Here is an 18,046-nt window from a genome sequence, read left to right as displayed (position 1 = left end):
TGACATGGAACCTCAGCTCGAAAGACTTGGTCTCTTACTCCATGATACCTGCAACTTAACTTCCCTGACTAAAGGCATCAAGAAAATTATGAGACGGGGTGTCATATCTCTGTCCATTATCACACTAAAGAACAGGCTGTTGGAAGTGGTTAGCTAATTCTGTAACCTTGAATTCAAACTATCAATCTGTTACTTGATACAGAACCTGGTACACACTAATGGAAGACAGAACAGCATAAAGAGAAGTAAATTTCTGAGAAGAACAAACACAAAAAAGCAATAGTATTGGGGGATTTTATCTACTCTAACGTGGATTCTGTTCTAGTTAATGTAATAAAAACAGCATGGTCATGTCAAATTCAGAGAGCTCTCTACTGCAGAATGCCTGGGGATGAATAGAAAGTGCAGGGGTGAAATTAATAAAGGACACTAGGAAAACAAAACAGAAGGGATGAAAAAAAAACAAACGTGTTTTATAAAGACAAATAAAAAGTAAAAGTTGAGCCAGTTAGACACTAGAAGAAAACTTGTGTTGGAAGAGAAAAAACATGGCACATGGCTTCTCAGGAATACATTGTGTCCATCTTCGCAATATAGAGAGAGACAAGGGTGATATTGTAGTTAAGGAGGATGAATGTGAAAATGGGCAATGTAATATAAAGGAATTTATGTCACTGAAGAAATAAGTTGCAAGATCTAGATAAAATATATCCTAGGCTGGAATGATAAGCAAGGGAAGAAATAGCAAAAGCACGGACCATCATTTTTCAATCTTCCTGTGGAGTGCCAAGGGACTGCAGCATGTCTAATGTAGCACAATGGTTTAAAAAGGGAGAAAAGGGAACGATAGACAAATTACTGGTCAGTCAACCTCATCTTGATGATGTACTCATCATTGTAAAATACCCTGAGGGACAATATTAATTGTCTTTTAAAATTACATTAAAAGGTCAGTCAATATGTATTTGTTAAGAGGAGCAGTGTCAAACTTTTATGACATTGAGGGCCAATGAGGAGACTGCATTTGATATAGTTTACAAGAATTTTTATTTAAGCTTTTTGTAAGATTCCACATGGAAGACTGTGCAGAAAAGTAGAAGCCCCTGGAATCCAGAAAAGTAATAAACTGGGTCCAAAATTGACTCAGTGACAGGATGGGCATGTGTGAACAGAGAGGTTGAGCCACAGCTGGAGTACAATGTACTATTCTCATCATATGAAAGAAAAAATGTGATCATGTTAGAGGAGATTTATGAGGATGCTGCCAGGACTGGATGATATAGTTTTTGTGAAAATTTATAAGGCTGAGAACTTACTTGGAATAGAGAAAGATTGAGGGGAGACTTTATTGAGATATATAAAAATATGAGGAGCCTGGATGGAGTGAATAAGAAAGTCTCATTTTCTTTAGCAGAATGGTCAATAACCACAATGCATAAATTTAATGCAATTGGTGCTAAGAATAGAAGGGTAGCCCTTTTATGGCCAGTGCTGATAGGATCAATCAAATATGGCCAGTTCTGTGTCAGAAATCTGTATGATTCTATGAACACAGCACAACATCCTGTGATCAACAATATGTTAACAACCCAATAACTCGGCATCCTCTGACTCAGAGGCACTGAGGAAACATGTTGTTTCTTGGGAAGGAAGTTTATTAAATCAGAAATACACAAGGCTTTGCAACACCACAGGGATATCATCAGGATGACAATGATGACAGTGTTCAGGAGAAAGTGTCACCATGGGCTCCTCAGTAACACTTCATATGAGTCAGAAGGCTGTAGTTCTGTTCCATTCCATTCCATTCCATTCCAGTGATATTTGCACATTATGTTAGCTGACACTCCATTGAGAGAGCGAGCGTGAGTGCAGTGCTGTCAAAAAGGTGCTGCCTTTTGGATAACATAGTAAAAGGAGGCTTATTCATTCTTTCAGGAAGATATAAAAGCTAGTGTTTGAAGAACAGCAAAGTTTTTCCTGATGTTTTTGACCAATATTTATCCCACGACCAACAAAAAAATTCAGATAATTAATTATCACAATTTAAGGAACCTCATTGTACATGAATCGTCTGCCATGTTTTCTACATATGACATACTTAAGGCAGAACTACCCAAAATATGATATTGGCAAAGATTTTTCCTTTCACCAACTTGTGACAAGAAATTACCTATAATCAGATGTAAGGCTATAAGGCTACTTCAAGAACGAGAACATTCACGTTATAAAGTACCAAGATTTCCTGTGGTTTTCCCTATGGCAATTGAATGAGACCTTGTTTTAAAAGAAATGGATCTTGCAATATGCTGTTCAACGTATTATTAAAGACAGGATTGACTTTAACTAAATAAATCAAATTGCAATCTTATAACAATGGCTTTCTAGGTTTAAATTCCACCAATTCTACCATAAACAGTAAGTTGCTAGCCTTGATAACTACAGATGAACACAAGGAGATTCTAGGCTGGAGGTAGTCAGTGTTGGATATAAGGCTTTGGGAAATGTGAAAATGAATGATGATATGACAAGCTGAGCACATGGTATGGTGTTTGAGGGATTTGTATTGGGTTCTAGCTTTACATTACATGTATGTAATTGTACACATATCTATCAATGACCGGATTAACACAAACTTTCCATGCTCATGAACAATGGATAACACCAAAAATCAACTTCAGGCAAGAATGGTTTCCAAAATGCCAGAACCATCACCTGTCAGATAAACATTCGGTTAGGTCCAAGAGTGAACCTGACAAATGGGGAATGTGATAGAGACACAATGTGCCAAGAATAACATCAGGTTAATATGAGAGAGCTGGACAAATAGAGAAGGTCATGGCGAAGGTAAAGGCAGCAACCTAGCAATTACAGACCATTTTACTGGTGGGAAAGCTTCTTGAAAGAATGAATCCTCATGTAGAAAATTGTGGGTTGATTAAGAAGCAAGCCTCACACCATCTGCACTGATTTGGAACATTCCTTCACTGTCAATAGGTCAAAACCCTGCAACTTCCTGTGTACAGCTACACAAGATTGATAGGAGGAGATTTAGCAAAGCAACTCATCACCACCTACTCAAGAAAAATGAGGGATGGACAACAAATGCTGAACTTCCCAGTGACATTCACACATCTCTTGAAAATAATCTTTTTAAACAGTCTCAAAACATAGAATGCTCTGGCTTGTTAGGATCTTACAAATGCATTAATTTTAATGTTACTAAAGGTGTACAGTAACTGCTTTTAGAATTCAAACTTTCTTGGTGTTTAACCAGTTTTCTGACTGTTCGAAGCAGTAAGTTATCATCTCTCCCCCAGCCCGTCGCGACAAAAGAACAACTGTATTTGCAGTGCAAATAAAGAAAGGTCATCAAAATTACTACTAGACAATATATTTAACAGTGGGACAGTAACAGACAAAAAACAAGTTTGCTTGCTGGATCCAGTGGCTATAATTGAGTGACAACTCACATTTTGGCAGACATTTTGCTAAGCAAGTTTCCACGCCAACTTCAAAATGCACCTGTATGGAAAAGGTAGTAAAATTGCTTTCCTTGTGGGAAGTAGTACATTCGTCCAGATTAGGAATGTTCCAGATATGTGCTAAATTATGTTGTTTGAACTGGGTCAGAGAGAGAGAGGTGTGACACTTGGAGCACGAAGCACGAACTGTTATGGGGTCCCATATCTGCCCTTGAAACAGTCCCTCTTTGGAACTTTGAAAAACTGAAATAATCAGTACAACAATGTACGTGCGTATTTGTGCACGTGTGTCGGTGTGTACACACACATGGGGTGGGAGACAGAGGACTCTACAGTGCAGCCTTTCACAGGCCTTGCACCCAGACTGGTAGGAATGATCTTTAGGCCTGCCAAGGAAGGAGGCCTCTAGTAGTCAACTGAAAGTCCCATTGGCCTAGTTTAAATATGCTTCATAGGTTCTTAAGTGACAAACAGGTCCCAGAGCTGGAACATCACCTGTTTCTCTTTGCACAAATGCTGCCAGACCGGCTGAGGATTTCCAGCATTTTCTGTTTTTATTTCAGAATCTGCAACACCGCTTTTGTCTTGAATGAGCCTCATTGGCTACCTTCTTTGCAGGGGCAGATACCTCTGCCAGCTCTAAATCTAAGTCAGCAAAAATACCCAGTGCCCACAGTGGGAGTGGGAAACGGCATGCAGTCAACTCCAGTAGTTTTAAACCCAGTCTGCCTCCATTCCTGGCCCCAGCACAAAGGTTCAGTCCTCAAATTTAGCACTCCTGGATTTGAAAAAATGAACTTGGGATTTTGCTCTTCATTATTATCCAGCAACTTTGGAGAGAAGATCACAGTTGGCTGTGAGATCAATGGTTTTCTGACGCTCACTATAAGGGATCACAAGAGTCGCTTGGATAAAGAAACATCCAAAGTGAAGAGTGTAGACTTATGAACAAAATATATAAAACCTGCTCTATGACATGAGGTAAATGAAAAGCAGACAAGACCAAAATAGTGCCACTTAGTGCCAATCAATTCACCATGCTCTCAAATAATGTTTGACATAGAAAGTGGATTCACATAATGATGGAAAATCTGCAAATAAAGAACAAATGAATGGGTATTGGGGGTATGGGATGGAAAAGAATTGAGGGCATTTTGGCTTTATAAAGCAACTGTTTAAATATGAAAGAAACAGGTTTAGTTTACAATTGAGGAAATGTCACCCCCTTTCAGCTACACACAACACGAGAGACACAATATTTCAACACTGCAATCTTCATTTTGACTGCATTAGTAGATCAGTGGTTTGGACTAACTTAGGTGTAACTCAGGTTTTTGCTGCATGGTGGTTTCACAGGCTTTCCTGCAAGGCCTGCTATCAGATTTTTCTTCCTGAGCACAGTTAACCACAAACAAGCACATTAGATATGCCAGAGAAACTAATGTTATGTTTTGCTACATTGCTTTACTTATTATTTCAAATATTTGCATGAATTCCCATCACTTGTCAAATCATATTCAAGGTAAATGAGAATTGGAGAATTGGAGAATTATTTGAAATTTGAACATTTTAGATGAAAACATCTAGCAGACAGTGACACATTTCCACTGACTCATGTGGAGCCGTTCTTCAGTGAAACAAAACCAATGGTGGTTTTGCAAAAGGAAATGTACTAAAAAGGAAATATATTCATCAGATTTTAAAAACTCTTAAACACGTTTTAGTTTCTCATCATGCAACATGGGAAATAGTGAGGCCATAGTTCAAATGATCCACATTCATCCCAGGCAATTGACATTTAATGCTGAGAAGACGGGAGGCTGGAGACAGAGAAACTGTAACATTAGAGACTGGTCAAATTAGGTTTGAATGTGGTGTTAGTGGTGGCTTGCGACACAAGACAAAGGATAACATGGCCACCAAACAACTTAATCTTATAAGCAAAGTGATTGGTAGACATTGCACAGTTTGCTTTCACCAGGTAGGATGCGCACCACTGATAATCTGTTAACAGTTGGAATTAAGAAAAACACCATAGCTAACAAAACCAAAGTTAGATTTCAGTTAGCCAAGCCTTGTGTTACCACATGTACATCTAAAAGTGAGGTGGGTGGTAATTTGTAGTTTCATATTTTATTATAACCAGCCAAACTTTAACCTAAAATATACACAAGGTTTTAGTTGCCAATAATGAGCTAGTTAATCACTGACTAAGATGTTGGCATGCTGGTAATATCATCAAAACTAATAGTCCAGACATCCAGGTTAATGTCTCAGGATATGTCGAAATCCCAACATATCAGCTGATGGAATTTAAATTCAATAATAAAATGTGAAAATGTAAGTTAGTCTCAATAATAGTAACTCTGAAATTATTGTGATGTAAGATGTTATACAAGTGTTGTGTGGGCTTTGGTCTGTGGGTAGAAGGGGGTTTAATGATTAATTTGTCACTATTTCTGAGCAATGCTTTTCAAAAAAAAACAATCAGTATACCTGTGAGCTTCTGAAGTGGTGATGGGAATTTGTTTTCATCGAGAGAGTCTTACAATCAGACACAGGACACATTAGCTTGCTTTCATTTTAGAAAAATTAGGAATTGAATTTTTTCCCCCTTAGGGAGAAACCCACAGCTTGAAAAGCTTTTGGCTTCAGTTTGCAAAAGTCCTGCTTAAAGTTAGATGAAAGAAATTGTTTCTGAGAGAAAGGAGTTAGTTCAGAAGAGTTAGGATACAGATTACCTCAATGTTAGAGCCTTACTTTGATATTTTAGGTCATAAGTGTTCAGTTTTAACATGGAGGGTTAATTTGAAGCTGAGAAAGGTTAAGCTTAGTTGTGTAACAAATCAAGATTAAAAACTATCAAACTCTCAGGGCTATGATTTTAAAGAATCCATTAGGAACAACCTATAGATGTGACAGAGAAGGGAATTCTGGTATTTGAGTGTCATAGCAGGAACATGTCTGATGAACCGGAGTTGTGGTCTCTCTATGACAATATCATCTTCCCAGAAATAAGGAGACCAAAATTGCACACAATGCTCCTGACCACATTGGAAACAGTTCAACAGACATGTTCACAGGATGGTGGGACTATCTAATGAAAACAGATTGGACAAATTGAATCTACATTCTCTGCAGTTTCGAAGAATGAGAGGTGATTAGATTACTTAGTGTGGAAACAGGCCCTTCGGCCCAACAAGTCCACACCGACCCGCTGAAACGCAACCCACCCATTCCCCTACATTTACCCCTTTACATAACGCTACAGGCAATTTAGCATGGCCAATTCACCTGATCTGCATATCTTTTGGACTGTGGGAGGAAACCGGAGCACCTGGAGGAAACCCACGCAGACACGGGGAGAATGTGCAAACTCCACACAGTCAGTCGCCTGAGTCGGGAATTGAACCTGGGTCTCTGGCGCTGTGAGGCAGCAGTGCCACCGTGCCGCCCACTGTGATCTCATTAAAACTTACAAAATACTCAAAAGGATCAACAAGGTAGATGCAAGTACATTGTTCCCTGTGGTTGTGAAGTCGAGAACCAGGGGACACATTTACAAACAAGGCAGATGCCACTTAGGTCTGAGATGAGGGGTGTTTTTTTTAAAACTCAGTTGTGAAGTTTTGAAATTCTCTATCACAGAATGCTGTAGAAGCTCAGGCTTTGAATATGTTTAAACAGGTAAGATGGATAGATTTCTCATGACCAGTAACGTGCGAGGTTATAGGAATGGGTGGGTAAAAGACATTAATGTTTTTGGTCAGATCTGATCATATTGATGAATGGGACAGGCCTGATGGGCTGAATGGCTCACTCATATTAGCTCCTTAAGTGATAGTGCTGGAATAGATGGTATTGTACTTCATTTTTCAAAATCTTTCACATAGCTCAATATGTAAACAGCTTGGTTTATTCTATTTTGCCATTTATTTTGTATAATAAACCTATGGCTATTGTTAAAATTAAATCTACAGCAATGCATGCTTTTGTTTCAGTGAAAGACCACCTTGTTAAGTAAAACAAATGTGATTTATTTGGCCAGAATGTAGTATAACTTCAGCTATTATGATGCTAACATGGTTTAAATGAAAATTGATAATCAGGTTCATTAATGCCCTTAAGGAAGGAAGTCTGTTATTCTTACCCCCTCCGCCCACACATCAATGAATTTAATACAAGCCGTGACGTCGAACGCTTCTTCCGCCGCCTCTGCCTCTGAGCTTACTTTCACAATCAGGACTCCTGCCCACCTTCCGAGGACCCCTTCGTCCACCTCCAACACACTGCATCCACCTGGACACCCCGTACTGGCCTATTACCTGCCCTCGACCTCTTCATTTCCAACTGCCGTCGGGACATTAACCGCCTCAACCTGTCTACCCCCTCCCCCACTCCAACCTTTCACCCTCAACGCGCACCCTCCAATCCCAACCTCACCATCAAGCCAGCGGATAAAGGGGGCGCAGTGGTAGTCTGGCGCACTGACCTCTACACCGCTGAAGCCAAACGCCAACTCGAGGACCCCTCTTCCTACCGCCCCCTCAACCATGACCCCACCCCCCATCACCAAACCATCATCTCCCAGACCATACAGAACCTCATCACCTCAGGAGATCTCCCACCCACAGCTTCCAACCTCATAGTCCGGGAACCCCGCACTGCCCGGTTCTACCTCCTTCCCAAGATCCACAAGCCTGACCACCCTTGCCGACCCATTGTCTCAGCATGCTCCTGCCCCACTGAACTCATCTACCTACCTCGATACTGTCCTATCCCCCCTAGTCCAGGAACTCCCCACATACATTCAAAACACTACCCATGCCCTCCAACTCCTCCAAGACTTCAGTTTCCCCGGCCCTAACGCCTCATCTTCACCATGGATATCCAATCATCTACAACTCCATCCGCCATGACCAGGGCCTCCAAGCCCTCAGTTTCTTCCTCTCCCGACGTCCCCAACAGTAACCTTCCACCAACACTCTCATTCGTTTGGCCGAACTGGTCCTCAACCTTAACAATTTCTCCTTCGAATCCTCCCACTTCCTCCAGACCAAAGAGGTAGCCATGGGCACCCATATGGGTCCCAGCTATGCGTGTCTCTTTGTTGGCTATGCAGAACAGTCCATCTTCCGTAATTACACCGGCACCACTCCCCACCTCTTCGTCTGCTACACTGATGACTGCATTGGCGCCACCTCGTGCACCTGCGAGGAGGTTGAGCAATTCATCAACTTCACCAACACATTCCACCCTGACCTTAAATTTACCTGGACCATCTATGACACCTCCTTCCCCTTCCTGGACCTCTCCATCTCCATTAATGACGACCGACTTGACACCGACTTTTTTTTTTACAAACCCACCGACTCCCACAGCTACCTGGATTATATTTCTTCGCCCCCTACCTCTTGCAAAAATGCCATCCCGTATTCCCAATTCCTCTGCCTCCACCGTATCTGCTCCCAGGAGGACCAGTTCCACCATAGAACACACCAGACGGCCTCCTTCTTTAGAGACCGCAATTTCCCTTCCCACGTGATTAAAGATGCCCTCCAACACATCGTGTCCACATCCCGCACCTCCGCCCTCAGACCCCACCCTTCCAACCGTAACAAGGTCAGAACGCTGGTGCTCACCTTCCACCCGACCAATCTTCGCATCAACCAAGTCATCCGTCGACATTTCCGCTACCTCCAAACGGACCCCACCACCAGGGATATATTTCTCTCCCCACCCCTTTCCGCCTTCTGCAAAGACCGTTCTCTCTGTGACTACCTGGTCAGGTCCACGCTCCCCCTACAACCCACCATCCCATCCTGGCCCCTTCCCCTGTCACTGCAGGAATTGCAAAACCTGCGCCCACACTTCCTCCCTCACCTCCATCTAAGGCCCTAAAGGAGCCTTCCACATCCAAAGTTTTACCTGCACATCCACCAATATCATTTATTGTATCCGTTGCTCCCGATGCGATCTCCTCTACATTGGGGAGACTGGACACCTCCTAGGGAATATCTCTGGGACATCTGCACCAATCAACCACACCGCCCTGTGGCCCAACATTTCAACTCTCCCTCCCACTCTGCCGAGGACATGGAGGTCCTGGGCCTCCTTCACAGCCGCTCCCTCACCACCAGATGCCTGGAGGAAGAACACTTCATCTTCTGCCTCAGAACACTTCAACCCCAGGGCATCAATGTGGGGGAAGGGGAAATGAGGACAGTTTCCTCATTTCCCCTTCCCCCACCTCACCCTAGTTCCAAACCTCCAGCTCAGCACTGTCCCCATGACTTGTCCTACCTGCCTATCTCCTTTTCCACCTATCCACTCCACCCTCCCCCGACCTATCACCTTCATCCCCTCCACCACTCACCTATTGTACTCTATGCTACTTTCTCCCCACCCCACCCTCCTCTCATTTATCTCTCCACGCTTCAGGCTCTCTGCCTCTATTCCTGATGAAGGGCTTTTGCCCGAAAAGTTGATTTTACTGCTCCTCGGATGCTGCCTGAACTGCGGTGCTTTTCCAGCACCACTCTAATCTAGATTCTTACCTGCTGTGCCATATGTGACTCCAGACCAAAGCAGTGGGACTCATTCTTAAGTATCTTCCAAAATGGCCCAGAAAACGACTTAAAGTGCAATTAGGGATGGGTAACAAATGCTGGCTTTGGCAAAGGCACTCACATTCCATGAAATAATTTTTTTTTTAAAAAAAGCCACTCATTTACACCAGATCCTAGTTAAACAACATCTTGATTTTGAAATACTCCTACGCATTTTCAAATTGCTCCATGGCCTCACTCCCAGTTTCTGCATGTATGTTTTTCCAGCCTCACAACTATCTAATTCTGGTCCCTGATGCACCTCCAATTTTAATTGCTCCACCATTGGCGACTGTACTTTCAGCTGTCGAGACTCTATGCTCTCAATTACTTACCTTCACCATTAGCTTGCATGCCTCAATCTCCTCTTCCTCCTTTAAGAGGCTCCTTCAAACCTATCTGTTTGAACGTGCATTTAGCTAATAACAAACTAATACCTGATGTGGGTCATGACTTGTTTTATAATGCTACTGTGACATGCTTTTGAATGATTGCTTATATGAATGTAAGTAGTTGTTTTTTGTTGGCATTCAGAATGCAACGCAACAATTGTCAAACAGTTCCTCTCCATTGATCTTTATAGCATATTAAGAAATATTAAGAAATTAAATGTATTGGACCATTATGTGTTGCTAGGTTGATGTACGTCACTCAGACTACCTGCATTACTTCTTCTTGGCAACTATCATTCTTTAATCTGTATATTTTCACAAGTGTTGAAGTATATTCTATAAATACTAATAATGTACATAAGTCAATCCCTCAGAACATTTCAACACACCCAATAAGTGTATAAAGTATTAAAATGTAACCCTTGCCCAATAACAGAAATATTTTACCCATTTTAACTTTGAAAACACCATTTGCTTTATATACTTTGTATACAGCTAAAGAATGACTCACTGGGATATGCTGAAAAGAGATAGACATACAAAGCGATGCACAATTTGATGATGCCCAGTTTAAATACTGGGAAGTAGATTAGATCAAAAAGAAATGGCAAGAACTTTTATTTACAAGAGTTATTATTAGAAAGTCAATCATGTCTTGAAATACAATAAAAACGTTAATCTTGACAGGCCGACAACAGGAAAATATAATATTCATTCATGTCCTTCAATTATACCATTTGGGAATTCCAATATATCTGGCACAGCCACACAGCCTCCAAGTGATAAAGGCACACATCTTAAAGGAAGGAGAGAAATAAAAACTGATGGGTTGTAACAAACAGCCTCTCTTTGGCTACTTGCAACATGCGAAGCCCTGACCACACTCTATCAGCCTTTGGATGCAAACCTCATAAGGTGAGATGTGATTCTGCATTTGGACAGATTTACTAAATAATCCTGTGCACGCAAAGATTTGCAGAGAAGCAATTTAGGATTGTCATTAGGATTACAGTGTATGCACTTGCTTACTAGAATAGTCACAGACAAAGAACACCATGCCTGTTTCAACTCAACAAAATAGGTGACAGATACTCACTGGTTCCTCTTTCATGATTCATCAGAATCAATCTGCCTAGCTTAAAATCCAAACAAAGCCTGGCAGTTAATTATCAAACAGCATGAAAGAGTGAACACCTCTACCAATCAGAGTCCACTTGTTAACCAAGCAGTACTCTCTTCTCAAGAAGTTCACTTTTACCTTGAGTTAATATCCTTGCAAACTGTCCTGATGAAAAGCTTTGACAAAATTTGTCCTTCTTCTGTAGAAAGAATGCAAAGAAAGTAGATATGGTCTTTCTTACCTCTAAGTATTTTATGAAAATGCCAAGAATATGTTTTCAAAATTTAAAAGAAACAAATTGTTTGATATTTCAGTTAAATGACCATTTTAAGTGTAGGTACAAGAAAGATGTTCCCAGAATCAGGGAGTCACAATCTAAGGATATGGGATAAACCATTTAGGACTAAGATGAAGAGACATTTCTTCACCCAGAGAGAATGGTGAACATGTGGAAATTGTTACCACAGAAAACAGTTGAGGCCAAGACATTTAGATTGCACAAAGGAGTTAGATGATACAATTGGGGCTAAAGAACTCAAAGGATATGAGGGATAAAGCAGGAACAGGCTATGGAGTTGGATGAGCAGTCATGATTATAATGAATACCAAAGCACGCTCAAAGGGCTGAATAACCTAACCTACTCCTGTTTCTGTTTCTGATGTGTTAATCATTACTATTCACAGCTTTCTTTTAGATTACTTACAGTGTGGAAACAGGCCCTTCGGCCCAAAAAGTCCACACCGACCCTCCGAAGAACAGCCCACCCAGACCCATTCCCCTACATTTACCCCTTCACCTAACACTATGGGCAATTTAGCATGGCCAATTCACCTAACCTGCACATCTTTGGACTGTGGGAGGAAACCGGAGCACCCAAAGGAAACCCACGCAGACACGGGGAGAATGTGCAAACTCCACACAGACAGTTGCCTGAGGCGGGAATTGAACCTGGGTCTCTGGCGCTGTGAGGCAGCAGTGCTCACCACTGTGTCACCGTGCCGCCCGTAAATTTGCTAAATGGGTACTGATTTGGGTACTGTTCCCTTCTTGACTCACAAGAAGATTGAAGTACACTAAAGCAGCTTCTTAGGAAGCAACAAGGGCCACAAAATTAAAATAGGCAGAAGAGTTACAGTGTATAGAAAACACACAAGCAGCTGATATCGTAACCTCCCAAATGACAGCGTGGTTTCCCAGAATGTAGCAGCTCTCAACGACTCTGACTCTCAGCCATCTGAAGTTATAGCTTCTTATGTTTTCCATGCAGTAATTCCAAGATTAATAGAGATTGTCCTCAGTAGTGAAATCAAGGAAGAAATAGCAGACTCAATGGTTGTCATATTAATGAGATATTATTACTAAAACAATAAATATGATTTGTATTTCATTTTCTTTTGGAGTCTTACGGCATGGGCACAGACATTTTGGTCCAACCAGTCCATGCTCATCATGTTTCCAAACCAAACTAGCCCCACTTGCCTGCATTTGGCCTTTCCTTTTCATGTACTGATCCAAATGTCTTTTAAAATGTTGTAACTGTACACACATCCACCATTTCCTCTGAATGTTCATTCACATACAAACTAATCTGTTAAAAAAAAGTTGCCCCTCATGTCCTTTTTAAATCTTTCTCCTCTACATTAAAATATAACCCAAGGTTTTGAACTCCTCCACCATAGGGAAAAAACCCTTACTATTCACCTTATCTATGCCCCTCATGATATTATAAATCTCTAAGCTCACTTCTCAACCTCCTATGCTCCAGTCAAAAAAGTCCCAGCTTATCTTTATAGCCTAAGCCATTCATTCCCGAAGCAACATCCTGATAACGCTCTCCAGTTTAATAATATACTTCCTATAGCAAGATGTACACAGTACTCCAGAAGAGATCTCGCTAATGTTCTGTACAACATCAACACGACATCTCCACTCCTACACAATGGTCTGAGCAACAAAGGCAAGCATGCTAAATGCCTTAAAACATCCTTTCTACACCTGACAAGTCTCAAAGAATTATGTACCTGAATCCCTTCATCTCTTTTCTACAACAGTTGCCAGACCCCCAACATTGATTGTTTTAGCAAAATGCAATACCTCGTATTTATCCAAATTAAACTCCATCTGCCACTCCTCAGCCCATTGACCCAATTGTTCCTTTGTAATCTTAAGTAACCTTCTTTGCTGTCCATGACACCAATTTTGGTGTCATCTGCAAACTTACTAACTATATCTCCTAAATTTTCATCCAAATCGTTTATGTAAATGACAAACAAAGGCGGACCCAATATCGATCTCTTTGGAACATCACAGGCCTCCAGTCCAAAAAACAACTTTCCACCATAACCTTCTGTCTCCTACTGTCAAGCTAATTTTGTATCCATTTGGCAAGCTCACCCTGAGTGCCACATGATGTAAGTTTACTAATTATTTTACCATGCAGAACCTTGTCAAAGGCTTTACGAAAGTCAATGTAAACAATGTCTACTGCTCTGCCCTCAATCTTTTTAGTTATCTCAACAAAAAAAAAACTCATTCAGGTTTGTGAGAAATGATTTCCCTCACATGTAATCATGCTGACTATCAATCACTGCCTCTCCAAATGCAGGTAAATCCTATCTCTCAGAATGCCCTCCAACAACTTACACACCACTAATGTCAGATTCTCATGTCTATAGTCACAGGCTTCTCCTTACTGCCTCTCTTAAATAAGGGCACAACAACAGTGCAATGGCCTTGGTGTATTATTGCTGAGATATTAGCCCAGAGACCTGGGTTCAAATCCCACCACAGCAGATGGTGGAATTTCAATTCAATAAATATCTGGAATTGAGGGTGCAATGATGACCATGATTGTTGAAAAAAACCTGGTCTGGTTCACTAATGTCCTTTGGGGAAGGAAATTGCCATCCTTACCTGGTCTGGCCTACATGTGACTCAATGTGATTGACTGTTAACTGCCCTTGGGCAATAAATGCTGCCTAGCCAGTGCGTCCTCATTCCATGAGTGAATAAAAAAAATTAGCCACCCTCTAGTCCTCCGGCACTTCACCCATGGTTATAGATGATACAAATATTTCTGCTGGGCACCCCCAATTAATTCTCTAACTTCCCACAAGTTCTTGGGAAACACTTGATCAGGTCCCTGAGATTCATCCACATTTATGTTTTCTAAGATCTCCAACATTTACTCTTCTGTAATATGAACTTCATTACTAAGGATCAATGTCACATTCCCTAAATGTTCCTTCCTCTAGAAAGAGACGAGACTGGCAACAAATGCCTACAAAATAGGCTGAAATACACCAAAAGAATCATAATACCGTTTTGGTAATCCAGATTGATACAAAGACCAATAAAATATTGGCCTATGCAAATGACCATAAAATGACTCGAGACAACAAATTACGTTGCACTATTTTATAATGTGAATCCAATAGTTAAGTGAAAAGATTTTTACTTCAATTACCATAGTTTCAAAACAGAGTTTCTGTATAAATTCTGAGTGGCTGTAATACATTTCTAAGTTCACTTACGTGATTTCTTATAATATTGTCCATCTATTAATCAAGCACAGTGAGGGAATGGGATAATTACAATGACGTGTTACTATCTAAAATTCCTGAAAAAAGTTAAAATATTCATGGTCTTTAAATGCACCAGTTTCACAGCTGGAATAATTCATACTTAGTTTCACAGCTGGAATAATTCATGTCTCCAAATCAAACACTCATGAAGAGCTACAGAGAATCCTCTTGAATAAGACATTCAGACAACTGTTTGAAAAGCATAAAAGAAAACATAATGGAAAGGCACATGCAAACAGAATCACAATCAACTGACAAAACAAGTGAGGTGGCTTCATCCACTTCCTGGGCTTAACGATGAGTGAGATAAACAGGAGAAACGTCAGCATTCTAACACATCTCGCAATTCTATTTATTAACAGATTAGAAAGGATGCAGAAATATTTCTTCTTTCTTTTGTATCAAGAGCAGCAGCATTTACATTGCCAATTTAAAAACAAGTACACTTTGCTCATGTAAAAGATAAGAGGAGTCTGTGAAACACGGATCTTCTTGGACACTGGCCTTGAATCCAACAGGTTTATGCTGGAGTGATTGCTGGGGGCATGAAACTGGTAGATTTTTTGGGGGGTGTGAGGGTGTGCAGCAACAAAACCTTATCCCTCAATTATCAAACAAACATTCTTTAAACATGTCTGAACTATATCTATCTCCTTCTCAGACAAGAATCGAACCCTTCTCCCCAAAAAAAAGCTGTACCACATGATTCCCATGAGTTTTCTTAACTTTTGCATAAAATCAGCATGCTCCACTTTTGCTTTTATCTTATATTTTCTATTCCAGAAGTTATTTGTTACTTCCTTTACCAGCTTTCTTCCATCATAAAAGGAAAATCTCTCAGAGCATAACTGGGTAGGTACAAGCAAGCTTTGAAATCATCAAGTCAATCTTCCATAGACTTGAGCCCCAACAAAAAGAGTTCGAAAGCCATCACATTCAAGACCAATCTGTCCTCATCTGGCCTACGTTATTTGCAGAGGTTCCTGGATCGAGATCGGATGAGATCAATTCCTCCAATAGATGTCAAGACCAACTGTACTGCCTCTAACCTTACTTCACTTGAGATGTTACAACTGGCTAGGAATCTTCAGCCTAGAGCTAAATAGAGTTTTGATAAACATGGGAATGAAAGGCTCTGGAAGGGCTGACAGAGAAATTGGGGTGAGACTATATCAAAGCAGCTAAGATCTTATCAAACGGTAGAGCAAGTTCAAAGATCCGAATGACCTAATCCAACTTCCATGTTGCAATTTTGTATGAATCAAATCTGGAATCTTCCTTCTCCATATTCCTCAACATAACTAAATTAAGCATTTTTTAAAAACAAAAAGAGCTGCTTAGCATATCATCTGAATCCCTTTTATAACATTGAAAAACTTTCAGGGAACATAAGTGAAGAAAACAACAAAAATCCTTAACCTTTTCACATAGCTGCCATTTCGAGGCAGTTTTATGCATCAGTTTACATACAAGCCAATATTATACTGCAATCTATAATTCACTCCTAGGTATGCAATATTGTAGCTTCAATCTTCACATAATAGTTACTTCATAATAAATTTTGCTAATAAAAGATAAAATTGAAGCTTTCTGTTTTTTATTCATCAGGACTGGGACGTAGCCCAAATATAGAAAAGGAACAACAATTTATAAAGCTGGAGAAAAAGGTGCTAATTGCTTGGAACATGGTTTGGCATGGAAAACAGCAGGAACTGTTAATTATCAATCTTAGCTGAAAAAACAATTCAAACCAAACAAGTAGACAGGTCAGTGTGTTGCTATAGGAAGTGTAACAGGAATTGATAGTCAATGAAAAGGGTTATGATGTAAACAATTTTACTTTGCCTGCTAAGAACATATATATGTAACATCTAGCACATACAAATGAATCACACTGCAAATCTTATTGACAATATTAGATTGGTTTCAACTATAATTCTTAGCAGCCAAGAACTTCATGGAATCTTTTTGATGCTGAAATTGTATGATATTACTTTAAAATTCAAACCAGTACCCTTGAGGGGGAATATCATACCTCCATGCTCTTATAAGAGAGTAATTTGAGTTGCAGCTGCTTTTATACTTAAAACACACCCAAATCCACTTTTTGTTGTGGGTACATAATAGTCTGACTGCACTTTGAAACCCTTAAACTCCTGCTCATCAAATAGTGCATTTTGTAAAGCACCTTCCACAGAAAGAATGTTTCCAAGTGTTTTACAGACCAAACACTGAACAAGGAAGTGCCAAAAAGAAAATGATTGAGATTTTTGGAAGAGGATGAAGAATAAGTTTCGGGAACAAGTTCCAGGGAGCATGACTCAGATGATGAAAAGCTCTGCTGTTAGGGTTAAGAAATAAAAACAACTGTATTCATCTAACACTTTTAAATGAACTACAAAATATACCAATGGGAGTTCACTTGAAAGGGTTCAAAAAGGATTTACAAGGATGTTGCTAGGGTTGGAGGGTTTGACCTATAGGGAGAGGCTGAACACGCTGGGGCTAGTTTCCTGGAGCATCGGAGGCTGAGGGGTGACTTTATAGAGGTTTATAAAATCATGACAGGCATGGGGATAGGGTGAATAGCCAGTCTTTTCCCTGGGCTGAGCGAGTCCAAAACTGGAGGGCATAGGTTTAAGGTGAGAGGCGAAAGATTTAAAAGGGACTTAAGGTGCAACTTTTCACACAGCGGCTGGTACGTGTATGGAATAAACTGCCAGAAGAACTGGTGGAGGCTGGTACAATTACAGCATTTAAAAGACATCTGGACGGGTATATGAATAGGAAGGGTTTGGAGTCTAGTGCTAGCAAATGGCACTAGATTAATTTGGAATTTCTGCTTGGCGTGGACAA

The 18,046-nt window shown here is 40.5% G+C and overlaps 1 protein-coding gene across 2 annotated transcripts in view; it reads right to left on the bottom strand.

The window, feature by feature from the left end:
* Nucleotides 1-18,046, bottom strand: part of septin8a (septin 8a) — a 125,746-nt gene that overhangs the window by 106,169 nt on the left and 1,531 nt on the right. The gene's annotated exons all lie outside the window — the stretch shown is intronic.

Source organism: Chiloscyllium plagiosum, unplaced genomic scaffold (genome assembly GCF_037043375.1).
Source record: "Chiloscyllium plagiosum isolate Xiang-an unplaced genomic scaffold, Cpla_swu_hap1 HiC_scaffold_16, whole genome shotgun sequence".
Lineage (NCBI taxonomy): Eukaryota > Metazoa > Chordata > Chondrichthyes > Orectolobiformes > Hemiscylliidae > Chiloscyllium > Chiloscyllium plagiosum.
The sequence above is the reverse complement of the archived record's forward strand: the minus strand, read 5'-3'. Positions and strand labels throughout refer to the sequence as shown.